Below are 15,972 nucleotides of genomic sequence, written 5' to 3'. Positions count from 1 at the left end.
GAATAATTGAACAAACCGAACTGATGGTGAGAATGCGGAATTAATTTACTTGTTTGAATTTCGATTATATGAATGATAGAATCATTGTGAAATAATGATCAGTTCTTGGGGTGAATAGGAAAGAAACGTTCCTTGATCAAAATATTCATTTTGATCGATTCATTTCTTCCTGTTGATTGCATGTGAAATATAAAAAGATTCAATTATTTATTAGTGCTATAATTAATATAGGATTAATCAATCTTTTACTGTATTAATTAAGAATATATAAATTAATTAATCCTTTACTATATTAATTATAGCACTAATAAATAATTGAATTTTTTAATGTTCCATCTGCAATCAACAAGAAGAAAAAAATTTTATAATGAATATTTAAATTACCGTAGAACCTCTTATTTAAAACAAAAATTAAATTCAATCCAAAAAGAAAAAGAAAATTTTTTAGTAAATCCACGTTTACCTCAGGTTACCTGCTCAAACATTTTATTGCTTTTATCACCAATTAACCCTTCATTAATTATAATTTAAATAGAATCTTCCATCCGGAATAACAATAAAATTCTTTCAAAAACGAAGAGAAGAATCTCCTGATGGTTACAAATAGTTCATTCTCGACTTCTTTGTGTAATTATTAAAATTCTAAAAATGAGATGCAAGTATTTACACATGAACTCGCGTTACCGATCAAAAGGTTATTGGCATCGAGAAGGGGGACAGTTGACGGGCGTTTCAAAGAACCAACAGAATTAATCGGACTGTCGGGACTAATCGGAAGCTCGTTTGGACGAGGATGCCAGTTAAGGGGTCGAATATGCTCGATATCTTAATTCCGGACGATCTCGTCGCGTGGAACGTTTCGATCGGGCGAAATGTGGTCGGGTTTGGAAACCGGTTAACGGCGACACGATGGAAACGGATCTTTAATTTGGTATCGGGGCGAAGTAATGAATGCCGGCCGCGGAACTCGCCGTTTCTCGAACCTCTGCGAAACCGTGAGCGCAATCTCGTCGAGTTTTATTGGAGCTTCGAGCGATTCTAATGGCCCGTAAAGGGAAACAACTCGATACGAGACGCAGATTTCAACGAAGAAACCTCGAACCGCGCCGTTCGAATCTATAGAGATACTTTATTCGATATGGAATCGTTGATCGTTGCGACTAAACTTAAAACCAATCAACCAGCCATCGTTATCGTTTTAATAACGAGGTGGTTTAACGTTACCCTTACTTTTGCTCGGAATTCAATCTTGCATCGAATGTCGTTTGAATTATTTAATAGACCGAAATGCTGCTTGATAACACCTTGGTTATTAATTAAATATTGAATGTCCTTTGGAACTTTTGAATTAATTTCAAGAATTTCAAACAAAATATTGTTTATTTGGTTTAGAACGTGCAGTTTATGAAGTACATAGAGTATTTGACGAAGCGAGGATAACCTTAGCCCTTAGTTACAACAGGGCTAATCGACCACCACTTAATAAGTGCTTTCAGTATTACGATCTAATACGATAAATGGAGTATTCTCGCGCTGCTCGTCAAGTTGTGGAGTTTCTCAGAAATATCCGTGATCCATGATACGAAAGAGTTTTATGGGATCCAAGAAAATAAAATTACAAGCGGAAATGGTGTTGATAAAAATACTGGCATTTAGATTGCCCGCAATTATTTCGTCTCTTTTTTTTGAATCCAAGTATTATATCAGTGAACTGCACTTTTTGCTGCTTTTTAATTTTTTATGGTAAATTATATAACAAAATTGCTGTATCGACTTCACCTTTTATTATGATTGCTTGATGTATTAATGCAGGAATATTTAACTTCTTCTCAACTATATTACGCGTATCTTAAAATAATCTAAGAGAAGAAGCAAGCGGAGTTATTACGACATAGATATGAAGGATGAATCATTAATAACAGGTCTAAATATATTCTTTATTTCGACGCATATAACAATTCTGAGATTTTCTAGAGACTCGAGTTTTCAAACAAATTATTCTAATACTTAATTGTCAAAAGTATAATTTTGTTTGAAGTTTACACTTGTTTAAGTTTACTATTATTTAAGGGATTTTTAGATCTCTTAAAACTTTTGAAATTTTTAAAATTTGTAATTTTTTAATTTAGAAATTTTTAGGATTTGGGATTCTAGAATTCTGGAATTTTGTAATTTTGAAATTTTTAGGGTCTGGAATTCTAGAATTCTGGAGTTTGCAACTTTCTTTGTAATTTGAAAAGTTTAGAACAGCGAAGGATTTTAGGAGGCCCACCTTGACCCCTACCAACTTACGCCAATGCTATTATCTACATGCATTTTGTAAATTTTGAGGAGATCATTCTTTTATTACTTTCTCTAAAACATATTTATAACATTCTCGAGGTTATTATACTTTCAAATTCCATAATGTTATTATCGTCAAAACGGAAAACAACACATTTCTTTTTCTCTCCTTAACTATAACCATCATAACCTTACGATAAAAACAGATTTTCCAAACTTCCGTGAGCTATAAATTGCGAACAGTTTTCTTCGTTCCACGATGCATGATTGAATCGAATGGACGCGTTCGATAATTTCCGAGGAATCGAAGAAATCGGTGCGGTTACTCGAGAGACGAGCAGAGTCAGGCTCGCTGGAGCGCGGAACTCTTCTCTTTTCTTCCCTTTTTTTTATCTCTTCTCTCGTTTTCAACGCGGCAATCAACATACCAATTTCCTATCTCCACGGTGTTCTGCCTCCTCGTGGATTCGTTCTATCCCCTTTTCAGCTGTGTCCGCGACCATGGGATGGAAAAAAGCGAAGGAAAAGAGAGAAGCGAAGGCGTCGCGGTCTCATCAGCGAACGACGCACAAAGTCCGCTTTGTTTTCGCGATCGGATTCGCGTTACTCGGTCTCGTCTCGATTGAGTAAACGCGTTAATCGATTTCAAGGATGAGGTAAAAGGGGATACGGACCACGAGAAGATGAAGAAATGCAAATCGAGCCGAGGACGAAGGAACGAATCGGCGATTCGAAAAGGTGTAATCGCGTTGAACGGTGAACAGATGAAGAAATGAAATCAGATTAATATTTTGATAATTATATACAAGTAAAATTTATTTCATTTCCAATGATCTTAATAATAAGTTAAGAAGATCAACGAGTTAAATTGAGAAATTAAGATATGCAATTTCTCGTCTTCTTTTGAGAAACCTTTGAAATTTCAATAATAATGGATCCTTCGGTTCAGAATAATTTTTTGGAGAACAAATTGACGATTTCGACTGCAAGGAGCGAAGAATAGATTCAATAGGATTCAGCAAGGAGGGAACGAAGCATAGAAAGGAAACAATGTTTGGAGATGAGTGATCAAGTTAAGTAGGCATTTTAGCAAGTACTTCCATCCGCTCGTAACTATGGAACGAGTAAAAAAGTGATGGTTCTGGCTTCGTCAAGTAATTCGTCTCAAGGATCAAGGAAATGGACGAATGTCATTTTAAAGGGAAAATAATGACACAAGGAACATTCGTTTATGACGTCCCAATTACTTGAAGATTATAATTATGCGAATTCTGTTCTTAACCACTGATGAAATGGAAAAATTTTTATTCTCCCTTCCTGTGATTAAAAATGAATTAAATTATTGTTGATCTCCGTATTTCCTTAATGATTATTTCTGAATGATAACATAATAAACAAATTATTTTTTTACCATAATTAACAGTTTAAAAACGTAACTTGGATTTGATATCACGTGGAACTTTATTTATCAATGATTTGCAGAATTTAGAATTTTTATAAAGTATTTTGATAAAAATTAGAAATAAATTCGTATCAAAGTTCTTAAATGATACAAAATTTCAAATGAAATGAATAATTAAAAGAGAGAATTTCAAAAGCAAATAACTCGAGTATCTGCTTCTAAATGGAGATGATTTGCAAGGAAGAAGAAGCCTACTGCATTTTCCATAAGTTTCATTTAAACCATGGATCCGAAGGTCACCAATGATTTAAGCAACGCCCGTTTGTCATTAATGATACAGTATTCATGAAAGTGAAATTTTTGCATAAAATCCTAATTCGATAGCCAGCGGCTGTAGAACCAGGAGGAGCAAGAAGAAGAGAGGTCGATACTCCTGGCAGGATCCGCGGCGAAATCGGCGGTTAGGAACGGCCATGAACCATTTTCGCCCTACGAAGGAGCAGCGCACACAGCACAGACAAAATAAAAATGCGATGAAGAACAGCGACGAGGCGTGCAGAGGGGGACCAGAGAAGAAGAAGAAGAAGAAGAAGAAGAAGAAGAAGAAAGAAGGAGAAGAGAACCCGGCCAACTTCTCTCACCCGGTTTCGGCTGGCTTGGCCTTCCAAGGGGCCAGCCTAGACTCACGATTCTCATCTCCTCTGCTTGGTCCTCCATAAGACGAAACTCCCTTCTTTCTTCCACCATCAAGATTCCTCCTGCTCTTTGTCTGATACCCCGGTCCAGCCGCGATTTATTAGGCGAGCTAATTAATAGACTAACTGAGCGCGCGTTCGTGAAAGTATGCGTGCTCGTCGATGAACGATTCGTGGAAATCTTAAGCAACGATTCGCGATTTATTGCCACCAGAGAGAATTCATGATTCTTCGCGGTTGATTCGGCTGGCTTTTCGTTCCTGATTCGGTCTTTTCTTTCCTGTTCCACGGAATATAGTCCCAGACTTAATGGCATTCGAGATCATCGCACTGGAATTCCTCTAATTCGGGTCTTCTTTAGGGATTGATCCTCTTGATGAAGTTTCTTTTTATCTGGTATCGGTGTAATTGACTGTTTAACACGTTGGTTTCTGTGGGAGGTCAATGGTAATTGATGTTTCAAATATAGTGGGAGTGAAATGGAATGGACTTTATTGAAATGAAAGAGTGAACAAATTTTAGATAATACTGGTATTAATTATATTGAGTAACACAAAGGGTTTAAATACAGTATCCTAAATTGCACGAAAGTTAAAATTTTTAATACTTGATTGCCATGTCACTCCTAATTCGGCCACGTTTGAATTTCTATAAAAATCAATTATTCATATCATTAGAAATTCTTTGACATACCCAATTATAAATATATAATGAAATATTGTAAATATAATAATTAATCCTTTCAGTGCATAAAACGTATTATTATTTTAAATTTTCGCAATTAATATCTTGAATTGAAAGAGAATTCAAGTTCTCTTGAAAAACTGTAATACATTCTATTTATAAAACTGTACATTTTAATTACATTTAAGCATTCTACACTCTTTCATTCCTTTTACAATTTTCAATTCCACTGACGCTATCAAAGGAAACACTTTTCTTTCTCATTATAAAAAACAATTAGCAACTTAATCTAAACTTATCCTGACTCGAAGACACAACTCAAACGGATTAATTTCTTATTTTCGGTTTCTGTTGCTTTTCACTGGCTATTCCGGTGCTCAGGTTCGTATCACGGCATGCCAGTCGCAGACCGCTGCAATTCAGTGTGAAATTTAAGGTGTCTTGCACACCATTGCTACACTCTTCTCTGTCTACCTCTTTCCCGGTTCTCTGACGATTTCTCTTGTTCGTTTCCGGCCTTGATCTTCTGTTCCCTTCCGTTTCCTCATCGTCGCTAACTCCGCAAGCCGAACGATCGTGTTGCTTCATCGCGATCCTTATGGTGTGAGTCATTTCCGGGCTGGGTGATCGCGAGCACCCGGTTGCCTCCGATTTCTTACCGATGTGAAGGCGGAAGTTCGCTGCTATCTCGGAACAGATGCACCCGGTGACATCTTGGAGATCGAGGTTCGATAAACATCTTCGATTGCCTCCTGAAATTTGGAACTCGAGTAAGTGGTGTTTGATTAGGGTGTTTAATTGGTAATTTATGGATTTATGATACACCCTTACCCATCAGTCAATTAGACCAACGAATAATGCAAAATGCAGTCGTTGATATAAAAAATCATCAAACCCACGATAATGACAAATTTCAGATTCCTTGCCTCAAATTTTTTTAAATAATTAAATTAACGAACTTTGTATATAAATTGCATTTATCGAAGATTTAAAGGGTTAATTATGTCTAAGGTTGAGATTGACATAAGGTTGCATAGGATTAGGCGTTACCTTGATGCACCTTGTATACTGCAACCAGTTTAACTCGCATGTAATAACTACTATGGAAGGAAACTGAATTTTTATTAAAAAAGTCGCAACTGTTTCAATAAATCAAGTAATTTCTACTTATACTGAGTGTTACACAGACTTTTTTTTACTGAAAATGAGATTTTTTTTTTTCATGTTTCACAATTAATCTTAGTTTCTCAACATCCAAGGATCAATTATGTAATTTTTTATTATTTTCAACCTATCAGAATCCATATCTTTATTACTAATGAATGGTCATGAAAAATCCAAAGAAAGGTCAAAATAATTTTCATAAATTCTTTTCTGAATCATAACCCAAGAAAAATCCATAATTTCTGATATTCAAAAGGTTTTATCCAATTTCCTAATCAATGATCCATCATCCATCCTATTCAAGCCCTATCATTATCTAAAAACTCATGGATAAAATTGCATAATCGACCTATCGATTCTCTCCATTTTACAATTCAACAGTAAATCGATCCTTAGAGGTTCAGTAGCATGGTCCATGCATAAAGTAGATTCCCTTACGCGTCCTGGAATACCAGGAATGCCAATGAGTAAACGTTCGACCGAACGGCAGACTTTGAATTGACCTTCGACAATGTTCTTCGTGCATTCTTCGAGGGTTGGAACTCCTTTCGTACATTCCAGGAACTCCTCGCCTCTTTTGCGTCTGCCCCGAGACTTCCTCGACGATCTCTTCCTTGCTCCACGTGGATCCACCCTACCTTCCACCTTTCCAGCCACCGTGACCTTCTCTTGGTACTCGTCCATAGATTCGACCGACTCTTTGGCGTTTTCGAATCTGGACGTTCGCGAGCTGGCTTGAGATTCGATCAGAGGAATCGGGGATTTTGGCAGTTCTAACGAGACGATCGTCAGGAACGGTGGTCTCTCCTTCCGGATCCTCTCCAGCCACGACCTGTAACTGTTTTATTCGCGTTTTAGGCTCAATTAATAATTTTCAAACAGAAATGATATAAAATAGATCGGATACTAATCCCAATTGAACACGTTCGAACCCACTTAAGTAGATTTATTCATAGCAAATAGGCAAGGGGATTCAAATCTTTTATTCCAAGATTGAACGTGTTAAAAATTAGTAATTTTACAATGTAGGTAAACATTCGAATCTAATTCGAATCTAATTCTATTAATAATCTCCTAAGTATATCAAGAGACATAAAATTGGAAGGGGTCTATATTTCATAAACTATGGCTACCAGGATGCTAATAAAGAAGCATAATTGTAGTAGTAGAATAAAATGAGAAAAGAACAGAAACGTATGCAACGATGGGTGTATAAAAAAGATAGGACTTCTCAGAAGCAATGGCGAAAAGTACCGCATCACGATAAAGTTACCAGCGCTTTTCAGATTCACTCTTTAACGATCCCCCTTTAGAATGATTCCTCACGGTCAAGGAAGAAGCCGCTTAACGACTGTGAGAAAGGATATCTTCTTCGCCTCCGGTTTGAATAACCGAACGACTTGTACATAATTGCCGATAGCTCGAAGCAGTTGAACACTGTCAAACACGAATGTCTGTCATTTGAAGATAAACCTGCATGAATGGAAGCGGGAAATCTCGCGTGCAAAGACTTTGGAATTGAAAAATGTAGAAACGAGAGGACGTCGCGCCGTGGAAATGCAATGAAAGATAATGAGATGATTGAACTAGAAAGAAATGTGTAGCATGGGAAAGTTTCAATTGATGTAAGACGTTCTTCATAATTGCTCTACTATTACAAGTGAATTACAAGTGAGTTTCAAATTTTTCTATGAAATTTCCCACTGTTAAAATTTAAATATTTCTGGAATTCTTAATTTTTTGACCTTAATATTTTTCTATACAAAATGTTTTCCAAAATCAACCTACTTAAAAAAAAAGAAGTGTGTATGAAATTTCCCACTTTTAAATTTTAAATATTTCATGAATTTTTTCTTTTTCGACACTACACCTCCTAATCAATATATAATTATACCGGCATCAACCTACCTAAAACAAAAATGTATGGTTGTGTTTAAAAGAAATAAAGTTGACCTTTTAAAATTTGAAGTGATCCATTTAGAAACAAATTGCAAACACCATATGGATACATATACATGTTCACAGTCTAATGACGACAGAAATGAAAAAGAAGAAGATAAAAGACGAGGTTGTCTGAAGTATTCACAGAACAGTTCATAAAAATGCACCAAAAACTAGAATGTTATCGCGGGTTGGTCGATAAATGGGGCACGATAACACGTGTACGAGGCCAGTAGCAAGCTCGTCGACGAAGAAGAAAGAATTCTTTCTGGGAGCTGGCCATTGGATCCATTGGTGGTGGATTCACGAGAAACGAGAGCACGTTCTAAACTCGCAATAAACTCTGTAACCTTGTCGGGATCTCGAGGTCCGAGGGGTCAGTCTCGAAATATAATACTATGCTCGCGTTAGAACGTCGCGGTGAAGCGAAGAAAAAAGGGCGAATTCCTGAAGAACAAGAGAACCAGCGCGCGGACCCTGAAGAGAACGTCGGTGATAATAACGTTCCGATACGTTCCTGTTTTCGATACGATAGCCAGTTTAATAAGGTTAATAATGACGGCTGCGATCGCCTTCTCGAAGCTTTATTAAATCGCACCTATCCTTCTGTCTCGACAGTTAAATTTTAGTGCGTTTAATTACGGGTTCCTACGTCACGTTAACGGCCCTGCAGACCCACGGGAACGATGCTCACTAGGTCGAAGTTCCCGGGAAATCCTGTCTCTTCGTGGTTCGATCCTCTTCTGGAATTATCTTTTAATTATCAGCTTTTTGCTAATTAAACTGACAGTCCATTTCATGGAATTACACAAGATATTAAAAAGGAGCTCAATACTGGAAACTTGTAATATTCACCAAGAAGGGTAGAAAAGAAATGATATCACCTACATTTAAAATTCTATGACTTATAACGTCATTCGAAGGCATACTCTAACGAACACTTTTCACCTTTCAGGATTCGGCAAAGCGAGGAGCATCCATCCCGAGCGGAACAGCAGCAGTCCCTAGTGACCTGCATCGAGTGCACGGTATCCAAAGTTTCCAGGAGATCAGCGAGAGTAGCTGAAAGAGAAAGAGGGACGGAGAGCTTACCTGGAGGATCTTCTGGTAGAGGGCACGTAACCGGTGGTAGGATGACAGATATGGCGTGCCGGAGACTGTGACCTTGAACTCGAGGGTTCCCTCGCACTCCTGGGGTCCTCGAGCGTGAGGCGCCGAATGTACAATCCTGGCACCTCCTCCACGAGCTGATGTCTTCTGTACGAAGCCACAGTGACTGGTCCAACCGATTCTCACCATCGATCATCCGTCCTCGTTCTCTTCTATTTCTTTTTCGTTCTCCTTACTTTTTCTTTCTTCCTCAGGTCTGAACTCGAACAGCGACCTTGAACCGTGACGTTGAGCCGTGTTCGACAGGATTGTTGCAAACTTTCGTTGCGAGCCGAGGTGCCCTTCCTGCAGGCAACATTGTTGCGGTTTTAAAGGAGAAGGTACCGGGAGATTGAATAACCATGTTGTGTCGGGTTTTCAGCTTGTTTCAGGTTTCACGAGGCGATCGTGCGTCGCGGATCATCGAGCCGGGAGTTGCAAAAGGGATTACATAAGCGGAGGAAAGATCAGAAGGTAATTGTACGTTGCTCGATTAAATTGTGCTACTAAGTTGGGAAACGTGATCGGTCGTGCAACGATGTGACTGATCCCTGGCAAGATCGTTCCGATTGCTAACAGGATATATATATATACGATGATATCGGAGGAGAAATAATTAGAGCTGCTTCGGGTTATGGGAAACAGTGCTGTCATCGAGCTAAACCGTGAGCAATCGTGAAGTAACGAGGTGATTGAGCTAGTTGAAAAGAGGAATTTTCTACTTTGTTAATAGAGAGTTTCAGTTCTGAACTAGTTTAGGTGATCCGGAGAGAAATTGATGTTTCAATTGCACGAATAGTGAAGTTTGTGACGATGAAGTTCCATTTACATTGAATCAAAAAGGTATTTTCGGTTATAGTTTTATTGAAAGAATATTGATTACATCAAATAATTACAAGAAAGCAAAGTGTGTCGATACATTTTTGATTCGTTAAGTTTATTCTTTTTAATAGCAGTTTCTATTCCTCCTCGGTTAAACAGGTACCATTTAAGAATTTATTAAAAAAAAATTGTACTGGAGAATTTCTCGACGTGGCTCTGACAATCCTAATTGCCAAATCTGAGGGGCCTATTAAAGTGGCGTCTCCAAACGATCACATAACTGGTGTTGCTTATTTAACAGGTCAAATTCGAGGTTCCTGCGATCCATCAACACGTTGAGAACAAAATCAACACGGTTGAAATTGCCTGGTGTCGTATCAAACGATACATCGGTTTCAGGTAATTCCCGATCAGCAGGTGGTCCGATTTCGGTTGAACCGCAGAGGGATTCGCTTTCGAGAGCGTGACACGCATTAAAAGCGTTGTTTAGTAGGTTACTTCGAATCTTGTTTCTCCTGTTTTCGATTGATGGGTAAAAAGCAGTGGGATAGGTTGAGGAGTAGGTCACATTTTAGAATGATTTCTTTAACAGTTTTTGTTCGATGATTATTCAAATAAAATAAATACTTGTTATAAGGGTTTAACACTCATAATAATCTATCGCCTATACTTAGGGTCGGATTAAGATTTTCAAGCCTCAGGGGTATCAAACATTTCAGGGCGCTAATGGTTGACAAACTTGGTTCAAAAATTAAAATCTAAATTAAATAATATTTGATCGTAACAGTAAAGAAATTTCATTCAATATTTGTTGAGATCGATAGTAAATGGAAGACTTATAATGGTGTCCTTTGGAAAATGCAACTCGGGGTTCCACCCTCTTATTGTTAGATCTTCTCTTCTATTTAAATAAACAGCATAGGAAAATAAGTACCTCTTATAATATTTCCTGCTTTGCTTTTAAGAGTGTACCAAGAAGGAAGAAACATTTTCCATCGGTCTATGAAAACATGATCCTCTTTAAAAGCTTTCCAACGCGTCTAAAGAATTTTTATTCCCCAGCATCGGAATACAATTCAGCCCGTACTGAAAATCGCTAACGAGCAAATAAACTCGTGCCCCGCGATAATCGCGTTCACGAAGCGAGCGTCCCGTAATTAAAAGCTGAACGTCCTTCTGATATCGCCAGCTACCGAACAACGAAATTCCCTCCAGGACCCATTAACATAGCTCGTGGCGCTCTCGTTAATCACCTATTTTATCGCCATTAACGTTCCCGTTCGCCGATTAACTCGAGCCTGGAACGCGCGCGAAACATCGTTACGAATTAATGGTCGTTTCGATGGAATCACCGGTGGTCCAGCTCGAAATAGCGAATAGGAAATATAAGATTCCTTTGAAATCGTGTCAGCCAAGTCGGTTAGTTAACACATTCGCTTTAATGTTCAAGGTATTAGAAGATTCATTGTATAATACTTCAATTTTTAAGAAATTTTTACAATATTTGGTAAATGTTTACAATTAGGGCCCCAACGAGAAATCAATTGAAAAGAGGTAAATTCTATGTACTTTTGCCCCCCGAATCCAAAACTGTTGATAAAATTTGGGGGTAGTTTGTATTTTTTTTTGGATTCAAAGGGCAAAAATACATAGAATTGACCTCTTTTCAATTGATTTCTCATTGGGGCCCTAATTGTAAACATTTACCCAATATTTAATTAATCCTATTATTGGTAAATTTTTAACACTCAGTAAGATTATTTTTAATTAGAGAAATAATCTTTTATATCACGATCGACCCAGACTCCATTGTTCAAGGGTTAAGTTCAATTTTTCTCTCGTTCAGAATCGAAGTTTCTACGATAATTATGCAACAGATTTATTGGTCTCGTCTGAAATATCCTTCAGACATCCTCGAACCGTCCAGTTTCTCCGGTGCGTGATGGCTGACCACTCGGCTCGGCGTAAAACAATGTGTATTGCGAAAAGCGAAAGGAACAGAGACGATCAAGAAAAGTAACGGTCCGTCCCAGTGGAGATTAAGAGCCGATTAAAATTCATGGCGTGTCAGCCGGTATAATTCGATTTCGTAGGTGTTCGTGCAGATCGAGTTACCCGAGGCGGGCTTCTTTCTTTTTTTTTCTTTTTCAGCCAAGAACGGACGCGAAACGGGCCCGCCACGTCGTAGCTTTGTTCGCGGGGACAAACCCCCTTGACGTCGATTAAAATTGAAACATGGCTCATTATCGATTCGTCACGCTAACCGAGCGTGAGGAGAACGCGACTTACGGATTCCGCTTGTATCGTGTTACGCTCGATCCGATCGTTTCCTTGGACCAAGGACGAGTCGAACGATGATAATGCGAGATGATAGCTCAGTCGATGTACTCTCGGACGTCGTTCGATTTCCCTTTCAAAATGTTCGATCGCAGGGAATGCTTCTTATCTGTTAGCAAAATGGTCTCAAATAACGGACATTTACCATTTCCACTCGTGATTTCGTGCTCATTCGATTGCGTTGCAAATGGTGAGTCACTCGTAAGCTACTTGGTGCATGCTGGTTTGTAGTCCGCTCTTTATACTTAAAATTTAGAAGTGAGCGAGAACCGGTAAATACCGATTCTGTTCGGCTTTTGGTCGTCTGGATTAATTTAAACAATGTACAAATCAAATTACAATTCTTTTTTGTTCTTTAGTTTCAGGTAACTATAACAACTACAATCGTGGTTACTGTCCACAAAATTTTTTTTTGGGGGGGGGAAGCTACGGCAGAATAGCTGAAATTATTATTTATACATATTTATGGTTTAAAAAATTTTGATATATTCCTTAAATGTAGTATAATATATACGAAAAGTTTTGCATCAATTGGTTTTGTCATATTTATTTTAAAAATTCTGAAAGATTCCCTAATTCGAGCACTGTCACACTAGGGAAATCCTTTAAATTCAATACTATTGATGAAAACAATTTCGTTTAACGAATCACGGTGTCATGTTATAAAGAGGAATAGAATTCTCATCCGGTTCCATCGATTCGAAGATCGATCTTCGTGGGTGGACCATCGGAGCCGCAAGGTTGATTCGTAAAAGGACGAATACGCGCGAAACAAAACGCGTTTAACCGGTGAACGAAAGGAGTAAGAGACAGGGAGAGGAGGCACAAATAGAATAGTTTGTGCCGACGAAAAGCAAAAGGCAGCAGGAGCGGAGCGGAAAGGCGAAACAGAGGAAGATGCCGATCTCTTCGCGGAATATGTTTACATTAAAGGCGCGCCTTGAAAAAAAGGCCGGGACGAACCGCAAACTGCTTAACGAGTCCTGCTCCTTCTACACACCCCCAACCCATCGCCATTTCTTTTCTCTGTTGTGCCACGTAGAGGAACATCGCGTGCACCCACACAGTGCAATGAATTGTTACTAGCGATGGGGTTGAGTCGCTTTAAACAGTCTTAAATTAAAAAAATATTTTTTAAAAATAATAAATCTCGCGTTAATTTAAAAAATTGTTAGGTTTCTTCATTTTAATATAAAACTAGGGCCGAGGAAAAGAGAAATTCAAAAAAATATTAACTCATAATTTATTTATACTGCTGGTTATTTTATTTTGAAATTGAATGAATACAGACATTATTTTTTCAGTCTACAATCACGTGTCTGAGATTCTAAAGAAATTGCACTGTTCAATCAAGACTTGAAATCTTCGCTTGATTCATGGTTATTAATGTTCATTGAAGTAATTAAGCTCGTCAAGGAATCGAGAGTTCTTGAAAATTGTTTAAATCATAATCGTTTTAATTGCCCCTCTAGAACAGCTTTAATTGATTGCTCAGTCAGTTTCAAAAGAGATTTTGGTTTCTTCAAATTCTTCATTTCAAAATATCATTAACTTTATCATAGTAATTTATAATTCCGTACATTGCAGTATATTCTTGGTATAAAACACAATTGTAAGTGTAGACAGTTAAGATTTATAACACACTTTCATGGATGGAATTATCACTTTTTCTATTTTCAATTAATTATACTCAATGCAAGCTTAAGAATGCTCCGTCCCCAAAGGGTTAAGATTAACCTTATAATTAAGATATTTGTAACGTTAACGTCTTCGAAAATTTTTATCGTGGGTGAACAAAATTTGGAACATTAGGACTGTAGACCATCCAGGGTCATAGTTAGTCCACTCGCACGACTTTGCTCTTTTTTCGCGCACGAGTTAACACACGCGGAGGATGCCCAGTGCACGGTTCACCGGTGCTTCAGGGCGAATTTTAATTTTCACGAGCGGGGTACCCTCCCCGTGTATTGTCATTAGAGAGAGGCCAACGACGGCCGGCAAGGGGAAAAGTCAGGCCACGAATTATGGGCAGAGAGAGGAAGAGACAGAGAGGAAAAGAGACATCCACGGTGTTATTAGATTTCTTGCAAATTACTCGCGCGTCCCATTAACGAGTCCCATCTGTCTGGATTACGAGGCGGGCTCGGCCTCGCTCCGCTCGCGTCCTCTCGACCCGTCCACCGATTTAAAGCGTTACTCTTTCCGTCGTTGCTTCGTTTGTTTCCTCCCTCGTTCTTTCGGACTTTACGGATATTTCTTTCTTCTCTATTTTCCGCCACTCTTTGACCCTCGAAATCTACGAAGGTTCTGTCTACGAGGAGGATTGAAGGATCTGATGATATTTTTAACTGATTTGCAATTGTTTCTTTTGGGCAATCTTGCAGATAAGTTTGATTTAAAATGATTTTAAGTACGTACTTTGAGATAAGTAATTTGTTTGTAGCTGAACGCTTAGAAAATATATAAAGATTAGCTTTCTTTGTTTTTTAAATAAAATTAGAATCTTATTATAAATTTAAAAAAAAAGAAGGGTCTTGTTCCTCTTATTTATAATTTAACCACTCTCATTGCGAGGACAAATTTTTCATTCAAATCAAATGAAATGTTAATAATTCCAATCTACAGCTAGTAGTTACTTGTGAATTTATAATTAGAGGAGATTATTTAGAACGTCTTAATGAAGGCGCGAATTAAGGTTGGTTCGCAGAGTGTGGTCATTCGAGAGGACCACCCAGGACGGTTCAAAGGTATCGCGATATCGTATCGATCTTCCTCGTGGCCGAAACACGGCGGGGGCGAGGGGATGAAAAAAACAAGGCAATTTCCGAAAGGAAACACGTGAAATCGATAGTCGGGCCTGGCCGGGACTTTACGACTTGGTGCTGCGTGGAAAAGTCACGACCACGCGAGGAAATAGCTGCGATGCGGGCGGAGGAAAGAATTGGAAAAGTGGAAATAGCAAGGGCGAAATTGCTAAGTCGAAATGGCTTTCCTTGAAACTTTCGCAGACACCGTTGTCGTGGGCTCTTCGATTTTATCGGATCCAGTAACGTTGATAATGGTCATCGCCGATCGGCGAGAAAAATTTGGTAAAGCAAATATCTAACGATTCTATACGAAAAAGGTATATAAAGGAGATTCTATACGTGTAGATATCTTTTCCCCTGCCATATCCACGAATTGGCAGTAGAAAATAGAAGAAGGTTATTCTTTCAAAATCTTTGAAATTATTTTTTTTACACCACATTTTATTTGCAACTGTACAATAATTTTCATTTATTCTTCTTTTGTTCAATTTCTCAGTTGGCGTTTATAATTTCATTAATACAAAGACTTGCAGTGGTATAAGTAGGATTTTTGGATGAAGTGGGCTATTTTGAAACTTAGGAATTTTTGAATTTTAGAATTTTGAAACCTTAGACATTTCAGAATTTTAGAATTTCGGTAATCTAAAATTTTAGAATTTTTAAATAGTGAGGATGCCACTCCAAATTT

At 38.0% G+C, this 15,972-nt stretch overlaps 1 long non-coding RNA gene across 2 annotated transcripts in view; it reads left to right on the top strand.

Moving 5' to 3' along the window:
• LOC114871463 overlaps positions 1 to 11,792 on the top strand; it is a 66,014-nt gene extending 54,222 nt beyond the window's left edge. For both annotated transcript variants that reach the window (XR_006830504.1, XR_003788579.2), the window contains one exon: positions 9,125 to 11,792. This is a non-coding gene — a long non-coding RNA (uncharacterized LOC114871463). The remainder of the gene's footprint in view (positions 1 to 9,124) is intronic.
• Positions 11,793 to 15,972: the final 4,180 nt, after the last annotated feature.

The sequence above is a fragment of the Osmia bicornis genome, chromosome 2, assembly GCF_907164935.1.
Source record: "Osmia bicornis bicornis chromosome 2, iOsmBic2.1, whole genome shotgun sequence".
NCBI lineage: Eukaryota > Metazoa > Arthropoda > Insecta > Hymenoptera > Megachilidae > Osmia > Osmia bicornis.
This window is presented reverse-complemented; position numbering and strand designations above follow the sequence as displayed.